General features: G+C 43.5%; 1 long non-coding RNA gene across 1 annotated transcript in view; it reads right to left on the bottom strand.

The window, feature by feature from the left end:
• Nucleotides 1-18,855, bottom strand: part of LOC132476409 (uncharacterized) — a 110,765-nt gene that overhangs the window by 15,492 nt on the left and 76,418 nt on the right. Inside the window, exon 2 of the long non-coding RNA XR_009530136.1 lies at nucleotides 10,065-10,188. This is a non-coding gene — a long non-coding RNA (uncharacterized LOC132476409). The remainder of the gene's footprint in view (nucleotides 1-10,064; nucleotides 10,189-18,855) is intronic.

Here is an 18,855-nt window from a genome sequence, read left to right as displayed (position 1 = left end):
CCTTTTTCAAGACTTCCTCATTTCAGATTAGTTTCTATTACTCAGTCCCTATGATGTTCATCTTGATCGCAGTCCTATTTAGAACTTATGACATTGAACTAGAGTAAGGTATTTGCAGGAATACATCCCCTAGCAGATGGAATTCCTTGAGGGAAGAGACAGTGACTAATTCATCTTCACAAGCTTAGTCCAAGGTCTTGCACATAGTAGATGTTCAATATATGTTCCATAAATAATTGAATGAATAAATAAATGAATGGGCTTTAACAAAGTCAAGATTCTAGGAGATCAAGCCACCTGATCAAACCAGGCCTTCTACCCACTTGAGGATTTCACAGCCATGTCCTGAGGATACTTTGTCTTTTTATTTACGTTAAGGCCAGATTTAGAACAATCTCTCATTCCAGATCTTTTTCCTTCTTTCTGTCAACTTCCTACTACTTTTCTGAATCCTGAGGCAGAGCCCCTTAGTGGAAAGATGGGATCTATAGAGTCCAACAGAACTGACTCTAGACCCAGGTCTGCCCCTGGCCCCGTGTGTGGTCTTGAATAATGATCTGCATCTCCCAAGTGGTAAAATGCAGATAGTCAATCAACCACGCACAGCTGCAGTGGGACCTAGGGGGTTAACATACATTCAAACACCAGGCTCCAGGCTCATAGTCACTGCCTCAGAGATACATACTCCCTTCATCAAGATTCCTGAAGACCATCAATCCTAGTAACCCATCTGCTGCTTGAATTTGATACCTGGGACACGTAGGCATTTGACCTCTCTGTGATATCCAGCAATGGGGAGTCATAATAAAAGTAGTAACAGTATCAGTAGCATGTTCACAGATCTTATCATTACAAAGCATGGTTGTAATTTCTGATTCTCACCAAAAAAAAAAAAACCCATAAATAAATGTCCCCAAGTAAAGATGTGGCTCTGAGGCCCAGGGAGGTTGAAGACTTGGTCAAGGTCACTCAGAGATGAGCTGCTGAGCCAGAATTTGGTCCCAGGTGCCCTGCCTTGAGCCCTGGTTTCCAGGTGACTTCTGTGATCAGCGTGAGGTTCTTTGTTGTAACTTTTTCTCCATGTTTCCCCCTCAACATACACAGTGGGGACAGTGCAGACTTTCAGATCTGAAGGTTCCCACAAATCATCATTGTCACCATTCCCTCCATTCCCACTTCTCTAGCCGAAGGGCTGTATTGATCAAGGCTCTTGGTTAAGTGATAGAAAATACTACCCAAAATGATATAAGGGTACATGTGTCTTTTTGAATTATGGTTTTCTCAGGGTATATGCCCAGCAGTGGGATTGCTGGGTCATATGGTAGTTCTGTTTTTAGTATTTTAAGGAACCTCCATACTGTTCTCCATAGTGGCTGTATCAATTTACATTCCCACCAACAGTGCAAGAGGGTTCCCTTTTCTCCACACCCTCCCCAGCATTTATTGTTTGTAGATTTTCTCATGATGGCCATTCTGACAAAATTCAAAAAGACACATGTACCCCAATGTTCATTGCAGCACTATTTTGCAATAGCCAGAACATGGAAACAACCTAAATATCCATCGACAGATGAATGGATAAAGATGTGGTACATACATATAATGGAATATTACTCAGCCATAAAAATAAGTGAAATTGGGTCATTTATAGAGATGTGGATGGACCTAGAATCTGTCATATAGAGTGAAGTAAGTCAGAAAGAGAAAAACAAGTATCGTATGTTAACGTATATATGTGGAATCTAGAAAAATGGTACAGATGAACCTATTTGCCAGGCAGGAATAGAAAGGCAGACGTAGAGAATGGACATGTGGACACAGGGGGGAAGGGAAGGGTGAGATGAACTGGGAGATTAGATTTGACATAAATACATTACCATGTGTAAAATAGATAGCTAGTGGGAACCTGCTGTATAGCACAGGGAGCTCAACTCAGTGTTCTGTGATGGCCTAGCTGGGTGGGATGGGGGCTGGGGAGGTCCAAGAGGGAGAGGATGTGTGTATGCATATGGTTGATTCACTTCGCTGTGCAGCAGAACTAATACAACATTGTAAAGCAATTATACTCCAATAAAAAAAATAATATAAGGAAATAATAACAGTAATAATAATGATGATAATATAAGCTCTTTCTGTTTCATGTAACTGAAAGGTACAGATGTGGGCTCTTGAGGAATGGTTAAGTCCAGGCCTAGATGTCATTAGATCTCCATCTCTTCTTTTTTTTTTTTTTGCAGTACGCGGGCCTCTCACTGTTGTGGCCTCTCCCATTGCAGAGCACAGGCTCTGGACACACAGGCTCAGTGGCCATGGCTCATGGGCCCGGCCGCTCCGCGGCATGTGGGATCCTCCCGGACCGGGGCACGAACCCGTGTCCCCTGCATTGGCAGGCGGACTCTCAACCACTGCGCCACCAGGGAAGCCCTCCATCTCTTCTTAATTCTCTTTTCCTCTTCACTGGCTTCAGTTTAGGCACCCCTCCCCCATGGAAGCCCCCAACAGCCCCAGTCTTACACATATTACAACCTCACTGTTTCAAGCCCCATCAGAGAAAGAGCTTCTCTCCCACAGTCTTCCTAAGCAAAACTCCAGAACTTAGTGGCATTGTGCTGGTCTAGGTCAGGGAGCCATTCCACACATGAAAAGTGACTCTGGTCAGAGGACTAATCTGTACCCATCAGCCAAACCTGGTCATATGCCCACTTCTAGAGTTGGAGGATTCATCAGTCTTACCCCAATTTCATGAACTGAAAATGGAGGATGGGTGATTTCCCCAAAAGAAAACCTGGCTTCGGTTACCCAAAAAGTGCATAGAGTGGATGCCAGTCTAGCAAAAACAATAGATGTCCTCATCTGTGACTTTTTGGAGCTTCGGTTTCTGCCTGTGAAAACTATGGTATAAAAATATCTACCAGGCTTCCCTGGTGGCGCAGTGGTTGAGAGTCCGCCTGCCGATGCAGGGGACACGGGTTCGTGCCCTGGTCCGGGAAGATCCCACGTGCCGCGGAGCGGCTGGGCCCGTGAGCCATGGCCGCTGAGCCTGCACGTCCGGAGCCTGTGCTCCACAGCGGGAGAGGCCGCAGTGGTGAGGGGCCCGCGTACTGCAAAAAAAAAAAAAAAAAAAAAAAAAAAACTACCTCTCTTTGCTGTATCAACCAGAAACAGAAATAAAAAGGATTGTATAACTCCTATTATGCTACTATAGCCCTGTGGTTTTTACCCCCTTCAAACACTCTGCCCTCTGAATCCATTCCACTGCCTCTGTTCTGGTTCAGGACATTACTGCTCACCTACACTGTTGCAACCCCTTCAGTGCTCTACAGCCAGATTAATCATCCATTTCAGCAGAGTTCAAGGAGCTAGAGAGCCCAGCGGTATTTAACTTGGCTTGCACTCCACCTCATGAATTTAAAGTCCATCTGATGGTGAAATAAATGAGTTAAACTGTTAAAAAAAAATAAAAAAAGAAGAAGAAGATCTAAATAACTGGAGTGATAGCCCATATTCATGAATTGGAAGACTCAAAACTGATGACAAGCCTTCCCAAATTAGATTCTCCCCTTAGATTTACTGAAATCCCAATCATAATCCCAACAGATTTTTAAAAAGAAATTGACATGCTAATTTTAGATGAAAATGCAAAGAACTTAGAATATCCAAACCAACCCTTTAAAAAAGAATAAAGTTAGAGGGCTTATGGAACTTGTCTCCAAGACTTATTATAAAAGCTACATTAATCCAAACTGTATGAACTGACATAAGGACCCCCCAATAGATCGGTGGGACAGAATAGAGAGTCTGGAAGTAGACTCATATATCTATAAACATTTGATTTTCACCAAAGGCACCAAGTCATTTTAATGGAGAAAAGGAAAGCCTTTCCAGCAAATGGCGCTGGAAGAACTGGATACTAACACGGAAAACCGAATTTAGGCCCTTGCCTTACACATATACAAAAATTAATTTGATATGGATCATAAATTCTAGAAGCTTCTAGAAGAAACTGGGAAAATATCTTTGTGACTTGGAGGTAGCCAGGATTTCCTAGACAGAATTAAGGAAGACAATAACCATAAAAGAAAACATGGTTAAATCAGACTTCATAAAAATTAAAAACTTCTGCTCATCAAAAAGCACTATTGAGGGCTTCCCTGGTGGCGCTGTGGTTGAGAATATGCCTGCCAGTGCAGGGGACACAGGTTCGAGCCCTGGTCTGGGAAGATCCCACATGCCACGGAGCAACTGGGCCCGTGAGCCACAATTACTGAGCCTGCGTGTCTGGAGCCTGTGCTCCGCAACAAGAGAGGCCGCGATAATGAGAGGCCCACGCACCGCGATGAAGAGTGGCCCCCGCTTGCCACAACTAGAGAAAGCTCTCGCACAGAAACGAAGACCCAACACAACCATAAATAAATAAATTAATTAATTTTTTTAAAAAAAGCACTATTGAGAAAGCAAATAGGCAAGCCACAGATTGAGGAAAAGATCTGCAAAACATATATCTGACAAAGGACTAGTGTCCAGAATATATACATCACTCCTGCAACTCAATAATAAAAAGACAGACAATTCAATAAAAATGGGCAAAGATTTGCACAGACATTTAATGAAGAAAGATTAATGAATGGCCAATAATCATGAAAAAAGATGCTCAACCTCATTAGTCATTCAGGAAATGAAATTAGAACTACATGATATACTACTGCACACCCATCTGAATGGCTAAAATTAAAATGACTGACAGCACCACTGTTGATGAGGATGTGGAACTGGGATTCTCAGATGTTGCTGATGGGAATGTAAAAAGATACAATTAGTTTGGAAAGTTCTGGCAGTTTTTCAAAAAACTAAACATGCATCTAACCCATGACTCAGTAATTTCATCCCTGGATGTTTACCCAAATGAAATGAAAGCATATGTTCACAAGAAGTATCGTGTAGAATGTTTATATAAGCTTTGTTAATAATTTCCCAAAACTGAAAACAGTCTAGGTGCCCATCAGCAGGAGAATGAGTAATCAAAACCTGAGATATTCGTTCAATGAACTACAGCTCAGCCATCAAAAGGAATAATTTACTGACTCACACAGCATGGATGAGGCTTTAAAACATGATACGTGAAAGAAGCGTTATTCAAGAAAGTATGTACTCTATGCTTATGCTTCCACATGTAAAATCCTAGAACTGGCAAACAATTCTATGGTAAAAAAAAAAAAATCAGAACAGTGCTTACCTTTTGCAGGGAATGGGGATGGTGCAGAGATTGACTGGAGGAGATATGAGGGAACTTTCTGGAGTGATGGTTTGGGTTATACAGACGTGTGCATTTGTCAAAACACATCAAATGGTATATTTAATATCAATGCATTCACTATATGTAAATAACACCCCCAAAAAAGAACTGTAAACAAATAGTAAACTCTAGTTAATGGTATGTATACTGAAGTAATTAAAGGTGAATTACATTGATGTCTGTAATAGACTTTGAAATGCATCAAAAATAAGATTAATGGATGGATAGATGATAGATATATGACAAAGCAAATATTCTAAAATGTTGATTGTAGAATATAGGTGATAATTATATAGTATTCATTGAAAAATTATTTTTTGGACTTCCCTGGTGGCACAGTGATTGAGAATCCGCCTGCCAATGCAGGGGGCATGGGTTTGAGCCCTGGTCCAGGAAGATCCCACATGCCGCAGAGCAGCTAAGCCCGTGCGCCACGACTACTGAGCTTGCGCTCTAGAGCCCGCGAGCCACAACTACTGAGCCCGCATGCCACAACTACTGAAGCCCACGCACCTAGAGCCTGTGCTCCACAACAAGAGAAGCCACTGCAATGAAAACACATGTACCATAACAAAGAGTAGCCCCTGCTCACCGCAACTAGGGAAAGCCCGCGTGCAGCAACGAAGACCCAACGCAGCCAAAAAATATATATATATTTTTTTCTTTTCAGTCTGTTTGAAATTTTTCATTAAAAACTGTTGGAAAATTAAATAAATTAATTAAATAAAGGCCATCTGAGCTGGACCATTCATCTGCTCCTTCTTGACTCCCCATACTGACTACATTTCCACACCCTCCTTGCCAATACCCAGCCATTTGAGCTGCTTACACATATTTCTTTCTCAGGAAAGCTCAGAGGAAAAAAATATATATCAAACCCCAGAATTTGGAACTTTTCCTCTATTATCTCATAAAACATCATGTTCATATCATAATTCCAATCCAGAGAGAGGATTTGCCGTGTGAGCTATGAGATTCCTACAAATTGCCCTTCTCGAACTCTGGCTACAATAAGCAAACTTCAGAAGCTGACAGTTTACCTGATAAATACCTAATAAAGCTTAAATAATTATTGAGAGCAGACAAATGAAAGAGTAGAACGGCAAGAGGTGTTGTGCTGATAAATCATAGGGAAGAAGGCAGAGCCCCAGCAGCTCAGGGTGAAGCACATTCCCAAAAGCAGAAGAGAGAATCAGAAGCAGAGACCCAGGACTAGAAAGAGTCAGCAGTGGGTAAGTGGCTGGGGAGCCAACTGATGTACAAGATGGGCTTCTTTTGGGGGACCAATAAGGACCCAATGTGTGACCTTTCTCAACTCTTCTGGAAGAAAGAGAATCCAGGAAGATTAGTGCACCTCATTGTCCGTCTCTGTCCAGCTGTGGAGGGGGGTCAGGACTCCAGATATCACACCTCATTTATGAGCTCACCCAACCCCAATTCCAATCTTGAGGCTGGAAGAATTCAAATCATTCTAGGATGCCATCACCTGAACTTGACCTAGACTCACCATCCCTGATGGACTTCAGGAAGGTATCCCAAACTCTTCATTCCTTCAGTTGTTCAACAAACTTTAAGAGCCAACTACGTGCCATAAATAATGCTCAACAAACTTTCGGTCTAACCAAGGATGGTTGTGGGAGCGGATCATTAAACAAACAATGATACATGCTGAAAATAGAAGCTTTGGGGGTTAGTAGAAGTTTAATCTGGTCTGGGGCAAGTGTGGGGAGCAGAAGGCTTCATAAAGGAAATAGCACTTAAACTGAAATCTGAAAGATAAATAGGAGTTGGAGGAAGGGTGTTTCAGGCAACAACAATAGCAAGTACAAAGGCCCTGGGGTGTACAAGTTTCGTTGAGAGAAACCCTGAGACCTGAGCTCCCACATTGATGCTAATATGTGATTATTCCCATCCCCTGAGCACCCTCCCCACAGGAAGAGGTTCTGACTCCCATGTTTCTGAGTCCGTTATTGGTAAGTTGCCATTAACTGAGGTAGGTTTTCTGATGCCCATTTTAGAGATCAGGATGCTGAGTCTCAGAATTGATATGGGATGGCTGTCACCTATGTGGTCATAGATTGTGTTTCTATTTTGGAATATATCCTCCAAACACTCAGACCTGCCTTTTCCCTTTCCTCACTCTTCAGCTCCAGCCTAGCAAATCTCCCTAATTATTCAGAATACTTCTGGGAAAGGATGCTTCCCTGTCCTGCCAGATTCCCAGCAGGGACCAGAATTCTCCTGGATTCCCAGCTAAGTGGGTTCCCAGTGATAGGATGCTTCTCTAATGCATCCCTGGATGTCCAACTATCACTACACAAATGCACACACACACAACCACCGCCACCACTACCACCACACACAGACTATTTGCCTAGACTTCTGGCCCTCCACATATGCTGGGCCTTCCCCTCCCTCCTGACCCCCTGATGTCAACCTCTGCAGGTGCATCTACATCCACAGCTTTATCTGCTGAGGTGACAAGAAGGCAAAACCAGATGTGAGCACTCATTCAGTTGGGATGACCCTTCCAAAGACATTCTGCTTGACAAATACAGAAATGACTCAGGCTCTTATTCATCCATTCTCAAAGTCACTTGAACTAGTCAACAATACTGCTTGGAGCTACAGTATTCTCTCCTATAAAATTGGCATAATTCTGACACATTGTGCCTCCTGACAAAGTTCTAAATACTTTAAAGACCCTCACATTTGTATAACAGTTTACCAAAAAAATTCAAACATCATCACTAGGGTGATATAGGCAGAGACTCCCTCCTCAGTTGAAGGCTCGTTAATGGCTAACCCTGGTTTTTTAAGACTGGATGTGACTAAATTAATCTTTCTTCCCAAATGGTATCCACATGTCAGAAACTACTCCTCCCTGTTTTGCATCAGTCTTTCTATGGAAATGTGTAATAGCCACAGCTCTTGCAGTTGTAAGTAACAGAAACCCAATCTAAACTATTAATAGCTTAATCAAAAATGTAATTCACTGCCTCACAAAACTGGGAAGGATTCCAAGGTAGTGCCTGTGGTCAACTCCCACAAAACCAGAGCCTCAGGAGTTCAGTCTTATCCACTCTTTTCCTTTCTCAAATCCTATGTCTTATTTCTGTTTAGTTCTAGTTTCATTCTAAACACAAACCAAAAAACAAACAAACAAACAAAAACCTCTCTATATTGTGGGGAAGATGGCCACTGACAGCCCCAAATTCACATCCTCCTAGCTTACAAAAACTGGCAGATAAAAGTCTCTCTTCCATTGTTTGTATATAAATCCCAGGGAAGAACTCCAATTGGCTCTCCTTGGATCATATGCCCATTCCAAATGGTGCTATGCAGGGAGATCAGCTTGGTACTTTGTGTCCACCTAGAGGGGTGGGATAGGGAGGGTGGGAGGGAGATGCAAGAGGGAGGAGATATGGCGATATATGTATATGTATAGCTGATTCACTTTGTTATAAAGCAGAAACTATCACACCATTGTAAAGCAATTATACTCCAAAAAAAGGGTGCTATGATTAGTCAGGTCTGGGTCACATGACCACCCTAGTCACCAGGAGGGTTAGGGACTACGATCAGCAGAAGGGAAATAAGGGTAGAAATGTTCTGGGAAGAGGAAAACAATAGATCTCCAGCCCAATAAATGTTGCTACATGAGGAGGAAGATATGTAAGTGTAGTATGTTTCAGGGCATGGGAAAATAGGAATGTTGATTGATACAATACTTCTATTGAGAAAATTTTAAATGTGTTTTCAAAATACCTAAAGTGTTTATACCTTTGATCCAGAAAGTCAACTTCTATGATTGCATTTTTAGGAGGAAAAAAATGTAGAAACATGTGTGTACAAGAATTCTCATTGTAGCATCATTTTAACCAAACTGTACAACATAAATTAAGCATTAGATAAATTATGATACATTAATTAAAGGGCATACAATTAATTTTTAATGATTATGATATATACCTATATACACTGACATGGAAAGAAATTTATGGTATGTTAAAAACTTTTTAAAAATCAGTTTGCAAAAAATGTTTAGTCAAACTTTTGGTTTTTAAAAAAGAGCATGTTTACCTTTGGGGGTAACAAGTGGAATGGGGAAAAAGGAGGATTTCTTGAGTGTAAGAATGTTCTGTTTCTTGATATGCTTGCCAGTAACAAGGGTATATTCACTTTATGAAAATTGATCAAGCTGTCCATTCATGATATGTGAACTTTTCTTCATGTATATTATACTTCAGTAAAAGTATTTTATGCAGATGTGTATATTTAAAGAAAAAGATTTAGGGTAGTTTCCTCTGGATGGTGTAAAAATAGTGAGTTAAACTTTATCTTTGTGCAAGTCTTCATTGTCTGACTGTTTTCACAATAAGCATGTATTAATTTTGAAGTCGGTAAAAAACAAAAAAAAGAAAACTATTTCCATTGGGAGTGGGAAAGTGAAGAATGGATGAGATAAAAGAACTAAAATCTCAGTAGATAGTAGGTCTAATTAGTTTGCATAGGACCTGAAGGTATACACTAGACATGCTTACAGAGATAAGGCATGATGGAATGTATTGGTTAGAAGTAGCAAAAGTGCTGTAACAAATAGACCCAAATATATAATAGCCTTAATACAATAGAAGTTTCTCCCCTACACTGTCAGTCTAGGGAAGGTATTTCATATGGGCAGGGGTTCTTCTCCACACTGAGATTCAGGGACCCAGGCTGATGGTGACTTTTCCTTCTCAAACACTTCCAAGGTCTCACTGATCCTTACCATCCACATCACAGCTGTTTACCTTCCCTTGGAAAAGAACTCAGTCATGGCCACACCTAATTGCAAGGGAGGCTTGGAATTGTTGTCCCTGGCTGGGCATCCATGTCCATCTGTGATTCTGTGGCTGTGGGAGAAGAGGAGAATGGATTTTAGTGGCAATTCACAGTTTATGCCACCTTGGGGAACGGGGAGTAGAAGCAGGAAGGAGAGGTAAGCAAGAGAAAGTAGACTTCAGCAGACAACTACAACGAGGTCTACATCAAAGAGGTCCAGGTACATGGCATGTGGCCTTAGTCCATTCCAGGTCATGGTGGTTCTCAGAGTTCACAGGTAGCAATGTCCCGGTTCCAGTGGAATGTCTGCTTTGGTGTGAGCTTCGCAAGGGCTTTGATCAGAATGCAAAATAGAAAGACAGGCACCTCCCTGGGCAGAAGTCTGGAGCACATACTCTACGGCAGTAAGACTGGCTGCAGGGCTGCTCTTCCCCAGGGACCCATCCTGATAGGCTCCCCTCAGAGTCTGAACAGGGCTCAGCTTCCAGGTAATTCCAGTGGTTCTACTTAGGGTGGAAAGGAGTCAAGAATCCATCTGATAGACGAACAAAGGTGACTGGTATAAATGCCTTCATTTGCCCCTCCAATAAGGGGTAACAATAAAACGAAGGATTGGATTTGATGTTTTAGAAGTCACCATTCTACCCAGCGTTTTTCCCCACCAAATAAATTGTGCACGGAAGAGGTCTCCACACCCCTCCCCCTCTGCATTATTTAACCCTTGAGGAAGTACATTCCACAAACGCCAGCCTCTTTATCTACAATGAGGACAGTCAGTGCCAGAACAGTTCGGGCAGGCAACGTGTGGCATGCAGACGCACGGAACAGGCAGCCGATGAATATTATCCAGAATGTATTAGCTGATAACAAATGCGCCCCCAAATCAATGAGGAAATCATCTCCTCTGCACAATTGGCACAAAAGAAGGACATTTGCAGTGTCCCTCCAACACAGCCCAGCTATTGTCAACTCTGGCAGTGTGCGAGATGATTAATGCACATGTGACTACGCGCCCAGATTTCAATTCCTAGGATGATGCTCATGGACCGTTTTTCCCCCTTTATGGATCCTCGACACTTAACCTACTCAATGGTTTTTATTTGCATTGATCTCATTTTATGGTATGATTAAATTTGTATGGAAGAGAACCAATTAGTTTTGTTTTACACTTATTGAATGCCCTTTATAGTTAGACGAATTAACTCTCCACAGTTAGGCTGATTTGCAGTGGGAGGCTTGATGGGCCGTGCAGGGTCTTGTGGGCTGTGGGAGCTAGAAGGGCTGATGCCTCCGAGAAATGGGCTTACTGTGCTGAGGCTGATGGCCCAGCCGATCACCCGGGGGTCCAGGTGGGATACCTCTCAGGAGAGTAAATACAGGGCTGTAGCTCGATGTACATTTCAGGAGCTGATCAAGGATTTGTCTGAAGAGGAAACACTTTCTCTTACAAAGTGGAAAGATCAATGGAGTAGAATTCAGTTCTAGCTCTGACTGTTTTACTCTGCTGCTGTGAGATTGGACTAATCATTTAACTTCTCTGAGCCTCAGTAAACAAAAGATGATAAGAAAGCGGAGGAGGAGGAGGAGGAGGAGGAGGAGGAGGAGGAGGAGGAGGAGGAGGAGGAGGAGGAGGAGGAGGAGGACGAGGAGGAGGACGAGGAGGAGGAGGACGAGGAGGAGGAGGAGGGGGCAGGGGAGTAGACGGGAAGGAAAGGAGATCATCTTCCTACATAATAAATTCGCTGTGATGATCAAATGTGAGAGTATGGATGAAAATAATGTATAAACTGTAAAGCATCATCTCTCTGCTAGTCTTCCCTTTAAAAAAAAAAAAAAAACAGGAGCAGCACAGCACTGTATAACACAAGAGTAATGTGGAATCAAAAGACAGAGGTTTGAATCCCTGCTGCTTCCCAGCTGTGTGGCTTTGTGGATGTCATTTAACCTCTCTGAGCTCACATTCCCTCATCTGTAAAGTGCAGAGTATCACAGGATCTGATGAAATATTTCCGAGGGCAGTGCTTTCTTGACCGTCCTCATAAAATACCAGCCTCCTCATTTTCCATCTCTTTTTTCTGCTTTATTTTTCTCCACAACTGCTGTTATTTGTTTGCTTAGGCTGCGGGAACAAAAGCCCACAGGCTGGGTGGCTTCAACAACAGAAATTTGTTCCCTCACTGTTCTGGAGACTAGAAGTCCAAGAACAAGGTGTCGGCAGATTTGGTTTCTCCTGAGGCCTGGGCCCTGCCTCACTGTATTCTCACGAGGCCTCTCCTCTGTGCACGTGTGCCCTCGTCTCTCCTTGTGTGTCCAAATTTCCTATTCTTATGAGGATAGCAGTTAGATTGGATTAAGACCCACCTCAATGGCCTCATTTTGATTTAATCACTTTAAAGACTGCATCTCTGAATGTAGTCTTCTTCTGAGGTACTGGGGCTTAGGGCTTCAAAATATAAATTTGGGGGGACCCAATTCAGCCCATAAAGGCACCTGACATTACATTACATATTTCTCTGCAATCATAAACTCCACGAGAGACCTTGTTTTCTTCACTACATATGCCTAACACTTAGTGCCTCACACATAATAGGTGCTCAATAAATGTCTGCTGAATGACTTAATGAAAACTGTTTAGAATAATGACAGTTCCAACATGGAGACACCCACCAAGAGGTGGTCTGCTAAAGGGTCTTCTAATCATTGGTTCCATGATTAGCTTCTACTGCACTTTCCTTGTGACCCTAGAATTCAAAGAAAACTCCACAACATGCTTATTTAATATTTTATTCCCAAACTCAAGAAAACCTCCAGCTTCAGTGTTGGAAGGGAATTTACACATCATCAGATTCAAATTAAAAACCAGTGAAGTAAACCCCTTTATAACATTCCTTGATAAACTTCCCCATGATCAACTCCAGGGACTGGAAGACCTTGACCTCTGGAAGCAGCCAGTTCTATGGTTAGAATGTGTTATTTTGTGCACATGATGAAGCATAAACAATGACGTGCTTTTCAGAACTGGTTATCACAGTGAAAAATGTAACTGAATATCTCTAAGTCAGCAAACAGCAAAGGGTTTATCTGTACAGTAGTGATAGTCTGCAGTCATTCAAATAAATTCTTTAGATCTACATGCAACTGAATGGATGTCTTAAAAAAACACAATATTGGTGCATACAATATGATACTATACACACATATATATTCATTTACATATCTTTCATATATATAAATATTCATTTAACAATAATGTATGTTGCATCTAGTAAAAGTACAAAAACGTGCATGGGACGGATACACACCAACCACAAAGCAGTGGTGGCCTCTGAGAAGGGGGGAAGGGAGGGGTGAGGGAGGGGCCTCTAACTCTATCTGTAACATTTGTTTCTTTAACAAAGAAGCCTGAAGCAAATATGGCAAAATGTCAACATCTGACGCATCTTGCTGGTAGGTACCTAGTATATGTCTTTTATTACCTGAACTTCTCTGATTTTAAAACATGTCTTCGTTTTTGTTTGTTTGTTTTTTCTTTTTTTAGTGTATTTTAGTGAAGAGGGGAAATTGTCATCTTTAACGGAACCGAGATTAGGCCCCAGATCATTCCAACTACTGGTCCCAGCTCTGACCTCTGGGACCACTCAGAATACATTTTCTTCCTCTTTCATGCCGCATCCATGGTCCTCCTAGAAGGGGTGGGCGGAAACATAAGTGATCTCATCACCAGCCTGCGGCCAACACTTTGGCTGAATTGCATGTGGACATACAGACTCCCTCTTCCCCCTACTTATGAGTCAATCTGTGCATGTAGAGTACCTGCTACTTACACACGTACTCATTTATATGTATTTCGTGTATGTAAATATGCTATTTAAACAATCATACTCTTCTCCTCCCAGCTCATTGTCTAGTGAGAAAAACAGATACACAACCAGATAACTACCGTACAATGTTCTAACTGGAGAGCTTGCACCAAGAGCTTTAAGTTAGAGGAATTCATGACTAACCTGCCTTAGGAGCCAGGGGGCCAGAAGGTTGGAGAAGCTTAGCTAGAAAGAGTAAAAGCCCTCAGTGAGCTCTGAAGGGTGACTAGGGCACTTCCTGGAGGATAAGACAGGGAAAGTGTCCCATGCAGAGACACGATGGCGTGAAAAGGACGGGGTCATCTGACAAATAGAAGGGTGTTTGCAATGGCTGTAGCAGAGGGCAGGTCATGGGAAAGTAGCAGAAGGACGCCTAAAGATGCTTTTCTAAAGCAGTAAGCACTGACCAGGCTCACCCACTCCGCATCACTCCCACGGACGTCTTTATGTGTGACTATGGTTCCATGTGTTCGTCTCTTGTAAAACTTGTTAATAGAAAATGTTATAAATAGGTGGGCCCAAAGGCAGCCAGGGTCTGGGTGTATGAATGCGCTGACCTCTACGAACACAACTGTTCCTTAAACTCAGTGAAATCCAAACTCACCTGCCTGTGTCATGGTAATTGCCTGTATCCAATTCTTTATGCAATAAGTAATATCTATGCTCTCTGTTGCATGGAAATCATATTTTAGTGTGCTCTGTTTTTTGTTTTTTTTTTTAAGATTTTGCAGGGTTCAATGAGGAGACAAATAAGAGATAAAATAAAAGATGCAGGAAGGGCCAGCTAATAAAAGACTTGAACTTTATCTTGTAGGCATCAGTGAAGGTTCTTCAAGCAGAGACGTGAGTGACTGTGGTCAGCCTTTGTTATTTGGGTTATTGCTTTGGAAGCCATATGGAAAGAGAGCTCGGGGAGGAAGACCCTTGAAGGGGCTACTGAAGATAAAGCGGATTACTGCTGGATCTCGGGCAGTGCAAGTGGATTCTTTAGACTCAGGATGATTACTCTAACAAACCACCCCTTAGACGTCAGTGGCTTAGCACAAGGGACATTTATACTCAGTCCAAGGCAGCTGTTCCTGGTTGTCTATCAATCCCTCATGAGTGTCCAGGAACTCAGCCTCCTTCCAAGCTTCCTTCCTGCTCTGCCATCTCCAGATCTGCCTTCCACATTCACCGTGCTCATCTGTCTCAAGCTGGCAAAAGGGGAAGGAGACTGGATAGGCACCCAGGAGAGGGTGGGATGGACCTGGTCTGGAAGTGGCTCCCATCGCTCTGCTCACATTTCATTGGGCAGAACTCAGTCACATGGCCACACGCAAGGGAGGAGGGGAAATGTGATCCAGCTGTGTCCCCAGGAGGAAGAGGAAATGGGTTTGGTAAGCTTTTCCCATCTCCACCCCAAGTACTCAACAGAAAGGGCTAGATGGGAGGGTTGTTTTTAAACTACTGAGGGCAACCACAAGCACTTTGGATAGAGTTGTTGGCCGATGGCTGGGGCTTCTCAGCAGATAATTTGGCCTTTTCAAGGAAGAAAATTCAGAAACGGATGCACAAGAAATCAGCAATGCAGCCCCTTCCCTGGCAAAGTCCCACATGAGGAAAGTAACAGAGTCTCAGAGAAGTAGGGAGGGCAGACGGAGGTCCAGAGTGGGACACAGAGGGACAAATGGGGGCAGTGACTCAAGAGAGAGGAAGGGAGATGGGGTGGTCCTCACGTGTCAGGTCCAAGTACTGTGGGGAATTAAACAGGCTAATATTCAGGGAGCTGGAAAAACAGATTCTGAAGAGAGAAATAGTCTGAGGATCAAAGGCCAGAAAATATCCGGTTCTTTACTCAAAGGATAAAAGTTTTTAATAAAGAAAACTGCATTCACAGGGGCTGAACCCTCAATGCCCAAATGCTAATAAATATTTATTGAGCACTTACTATGTTCCAGGCACGAATCTACGCACTAACATGCAATTACCTCATTGATTTTTCATGGTAACTCCAGAAAGTAGACCCTATGATAAATGCCACTTCCTAGGTAGGGGCAATGATATACCAAAAGTAAGTAAATAATTTGCCCAAGATCACAGAAGTGGTGTCCAGCATTCAAATCCAGCGAGCCTAACTTCACCACTCTGCCCTTCACCTTATCCAAGGAAATGACCGGAAGCAACACGGTTTTCTTTCCTGCAGTAATTTCTACCTGTCAGTTTCGACATCTGCCTCCCCAGATTTTGTTACTGTTCATTGTTCTTTCACATTTTTCATGGTGTGCTCACAGTTCTCACCTAATCCACGCTACAACCCTACAGGGTAATTTTGTATCACTCTCCTTCTCTTGTTCATGGTGAAAGTAAAGCCCAGAGGCAGTGAGAGATGCACCCAAGTCACCCAACAAATTAGCAACACATTTTGGATGTGGGTCTCTGGCTTCCTATATCAGTGGACTTGTGGCCATAACTGTGTTTCCAAAAATGTGCTGCCCTATTTAAAAAATAATATTAATTAATTATCGCGGGTAAAAAATTTTTAATGTATTGCCCACCCCTCTGGTAGAGCATGAGGTGACTTAGGGAGTTGAGGGATGCAACATTATAATTACATCATTTAAGATAAAAATTTCCGGGACTTCCCTGGTGGTCCAGTGGTTAAGACTCCACACTCCCAATGCAGGGGGCCTGGGTTCGATCCCTGGTCAGGGAACTAGATCCCACAGGCTGCAACTAAGAGCCCACATGCCGCAATTAAGATCCCGCACGCAGCAACGAAGACCCCGCATGCCACAACTAAGACCCGGCGCAGCCAAATAAATAAATAAATATTTTTTTTAAAAGAGATAAAACTTTCCATCCTCCTCTCCCAGAAATCCAAGCTGTGGTCCAGGAACTGATCTCCAAAGAAAACCATCTGCATGAAGCTGAAGTAAGGAGTTCCTTCTGTGCTGTGCCAAAGCCTTTTTCAGGCACTGGGGGAATAAAGCTGTGATATGTTAATCAGTGTGTACCTTTTTTTTTCCATTCCTAGAAATGCCTGCTGCCCAGAGAGGCTTCCTCCATTCACAGAGCATCGAGGGTGTCCAACATCCTGCCTCAGAGGAGGGGTGTCGGAGCTCTGGCAGATCTGAGCACAAAGACCAGAGAGTAGAAAGACCTTAGATGAACGTATAGTAAGGTAAGCATCTCAAAAGCATAAAAAGACACACTCCCAGACCAGATAAACATTTGCCAGGCTTGGGAGAGAGAGAGGAGAATTAGAGGGTAAAAGAGTGTGACTTTGGTGAGTGAATGAGAAGGGGCTATGTGCCCTTCCCCCAAGGCCAAGTTCAGAGTAATGGTTGGGAAAATTACAGAACCTCAAGATACCTGTGGGGACCCCAAAGGAGAGAGGAGCCATGCTCTCTATCCCAGGAGGGAAGTCCCAGAATACAGCAGGATCCCCTGATCTCCCTACACCAAGCCAGAGTGAGAGCAGGAAAACCACCTGGGTGCAGTCTGTGAAGAAGGCCCTGTGACCCCACCCAGAATGAGGACCACAGAATGTTCCCATGCACCCTGGATGGAGAGAAGGGAGGCATGGAAAGGTGTGAGCTAAAGCAGACTTGAAGCTGGGTGTGAAAAAAGACACAGCAGCAACCGGTAGGGACCAAAGACCAGAGCAGAGGGGACCACACACAGCACAGGGGAACCAACCGACAGATGACAGCACCAAGTCCAAATGCTCCCTCCTCTGTGCTCCCAACGACCCCCACTGAGATCTGGGCACCTCCAGACTTGGGCAAGACCCTGGGAGAAGAAAGACGCCCACCTGATCGAGGTTCAGTTCCTACCATCCGAGTCAAGCTCAGTCACATAATTGTTTAGACTCTACGTCTTACATTGCTAAGATAATGAGATGAGATTTGTACCCACCACATAACCAGGACACGTAACCATTTTGCTCCCTGAACCACCAGGACCCAGCTTCCCCTGCTCCCGGGGTACCAAGCCATGCCAGGCTGAGCCGGGATAGGATTTCTGGGGAAACTGATGCTGCCGCCCAGCCCTCACTCCCTCTGCACCAGTTATTTGACTGCTGGTGACAAGAACAAAGGGCTCTGTCAGAGCGTTTGATGGACAGGTCCTGGCAGAGGGACCTGCTGTAGAAGGGTTGCCATTGGCCCACTGGGCCTGCTGTGACCTACATGGGGACAGAATGCCAATCCTGAGAGGTTCCTTCTGTCCCTGGCTTGGTCCCTGGGATCCCTTCTCCTCTTCCATAGAGCAGCCCTCACCTTCACCTGGAGAAATATGCTGCACCCCCCCAGACAGCCCTCTTAGCTTGGCTTGAAATGGGGCTTATATGCTTCCCTCTCCGCTCCTGCCACCCCCAAGGACAAGCCCACTCGCCCTTTCCATAATTTCAGGGTTCTACCTGTGACCTTTGGAAACAGACAGATTGGAAGCACTATAGTCACAGGGGTGAAAAGTGAGACAGTTATTATCAGTATTATAATGATGATTAATATAATATTTGAGGCATGCCAGGCCATGTGCTAAGTGCTTTACCCACGTGGTTTTCTTTAACCCTCACTACAACCCCAGGAGGTAGATACTCTTATTTGACACATTTTATAGATAAAGAGACCAAGGCTTTGAGAGGCAGGATCACAAGGCTCATATGTAGTGAAAAGAATATTATGGGTCTCAGGGTTTTCTGACTCCAAAGCCCATACTTTAACCACTCTACACCATAGAAAGGCTGCACTTGCGTGTACCTAGGGCTCATCTCTGAAACAGTCACCTGGTTGTGACAGCAAAATAATTCTGAACCCTACTGGTAGAAAAGCTGCCTCTTCCCTGAACCAGCCAGGTGATGGGATGGAATAAAGTTGGCTCTGAAAATTGTAG

This window comes from Mesoplodon densirostris, chromosome 16 (assembly GCF_025265405.1).
Source record: "Mesoplodon densirostris isolate mMesDen1 chromosome 16, mMesDen1 primary haplotype, whole genome shotgun sequence".
NCBI lineage: Eukaryota > Metazoa > Chordata > Mammalia > Artiodactyla > Ziphiidae > Mesoplodon > Mesoplodon densirostris.
The sequence above is the reverse complement of the archived record's forward strand: the minus strand, read 5'-3'. Positions and strand labels throughout refer to the sequence as shown.